A 2,500-nucleotide genomic window follows, 5' to 3' on the forward strand; every position below is an offset into this window, starting at 1 on the left:
ATGTTGCGCCTTAACCTAACCTATGTTGCGCCTTAACCTAACCTATGTTGCGCCTTAACCTAACCTATGTTGCGCCTTAACCTAACCTATGTTGCGCCTTAACCTAACCTATGTTGCGCCTTAACCTAACCTATGTTGCGCCTTAACCTAACCTATGTTGCGCCTTAACCTAACCTATGTTGCGCCTTAACCTAACCTATGTTGCGCCTTAACCTAACCTATGTTGCGCCTTACCTAACCTATGTTGCGCCTTAACCTAACCTATGTTGCGCCTTAACCTAACCTATGTTGCGCCTTAACCTAACCTATGTTGCGCCTTAACCTAACCTATGTTGCGCCTTAACCTAACCTATGTTGCGCCTTAACCTAACCTATGTTGCGCCTTAACCTAACCTATGTTGCGCCTAACCTAACCTATGTTGCGCCTTAACCTAACCTATGTTGCGCCTTAACCTAACCTATGTTGCGCCCTTAACCTAACCTATGTTGCGCCTTAACCCAACCTATGTTGCGCCTTAACCCAACCTATGTTGCGCCTTAACCCAACCTATGTTGCGCCTTAACCCAACCTATGTTGCGCCTTAACCCAACCTATGTTGCGCCTTAACCCAACCTATGTTGCGCCTTAACCCAACCTATGTTGCGCCTTAACCCAACCTATGTTGGGCCTTAACCCAACCTATGTTGGGCCTTAACCCAACCTATGTTGGGCCTTAACCCAACACACGTTGGGCCTTAACCCAACACACGTTGGGCCTTAACCCAACACACGTTGGGCCTTAACCCAACACACGTTGGGCCTTAACCCAACACACGTTGGGCCTTAACCCAACACACGTTGGGCCTTAACCCAACACACGTTGGGCCTTAACCCAACACACGTTGGGCCTTAACCCAACACACGTTGGGCCTTAACCCAACACACGTTGGGCCTTAACCCAACACACGTTGGGCCTTAACCCAACACACGTTGGGCCTTAACCCAACACACGTTGGGCCTTAACCCAACACACGTTGGGCCTTAACCCAACACACGTTGGGCCTTAACCCAACACACGTTGGGCCTTAACCCAACACACGTTGGGCCTTACCTGCTCTGTAATTGTCATACGACGCGTTAAATTAGTGTAGTGTTGCCTAACTGCAACCCCCCGCAATATAGTTTGCTACTCGCACTGCCCGGTCCCCAGTGTATCGCTTCATGTTAAACACCTTGCAGCTATACACTGTAATGTGGATGGCAGCAGGACGTACATGCTCAATGCCCTTTGCAGTTGTTCATTGGCATTTGCAGTTGTTCATTGGCATTCGCATGGCGAAGCACTTAGCCTACGCTGTGGTACGGCCTGTGTCAACTGTCCGCTGATGTTGTACGTCCAAATCACACACTGTACTGCACATTGGTCCTCATGTACTGAATGATACATCGTGGTACATGTGACCGTACAACGACTGCGCCAACAACGGCGAACCATGCGGTCCAAATGTTGTGCACTCAGCTACGTGTCGTCTCCCTATAAGAGCTGGATTGCAGTGTGGTATGCCCTGGATGGCGATCAGCATGAGCCGTCTGTTGATGTAGTGGCGCGTGTTGTCAGACGTAGTCGTCTCTTCTCACACACCGTGATAGCATGGTGCACTGCGTTCCACATCTGCGACATGCGACAGAGGCGCGTTGACAGTCGTTCGCGCAATGGACATCGCATACGTACGGGGGCCACCTTCCACGTGTTCGCGAAGCGTGCACATGTTGTTGCGTGTATGTGGGCAGACATAGTGTGTCGTGACACCTGACACAGGCATGCAACAATCGTTGAATTTGCAAATGGCGATGGACGCCTACGTTTGCTGGTGACGTTACGCAAATGAACAACTGGTAAACCGTTGTGGTGCGGTTGTTCTCGCTAGAGGTGAATCAGTGATGGCGACGATCGGTTGAGCTACCAACCGGTTGTTCCAGCGATACCCACCATGCCCACGAACGTGAATGGCATCTGGGTGTGAAGCGATACGCGGCGGTGGCTGGGTGGGACCGTCCCCGGCCGGTGAGGGGGGGCCTCCCGGCGTGCTGGCCGCGCGGTGCGTGGGCGCACGCGCTACAGCCGGCTGGTGGGGGCGGCCAGTGGCAGGCGCGCCGGCCGACGGAGGCGGCAGGCGGCGCAGCTGCGCGCCGGCGCACCCTGCACGCGGCGCCGTGCGGCCAAAGTAGGTCCTCGCGGGCCCGGTGCGAAGCGCGGTGGACATCTGCAGTGTGCTGGTCCGATTGAGGACTGTGTGCGCTGAGGATGCGCCGCCGCCCGGCGCTCGGCGCCGCGACGCCGTCTGCTGCTCGGTCGCCTCTGCGGTTCTCGCAGGTGGTTTGTATCGCAGCTGTGCGGACGTGTTGGCGCGTGCGCTGTGCTGGGAGAGTTCGCTTCGGCACCCAAGTGGGGCTTTTGTCCTTCTGTGGCGCTGGCGTTGGAGCTGCCGGTCACCGTAGGTGGCGCGTGTTGTCTCCCGC

Source organism: Schistocerca serialis, unplaced genomic scaffold, assembly GCF_023864345.2.
Source record: "Schistocerca serialis cubense isolate TAMUIC-IGC-003099 unplaced genomic scaffold, iqSchSeri2.2 HiC_scaffold_560, whole genome shotgun sequence".
Lineage (NCBI taxonomy): Eukaryota > Metazoa > Arthropoda > Insecta > Orthoptera > Acrididae > Schistocerca > Schistocerca serialis.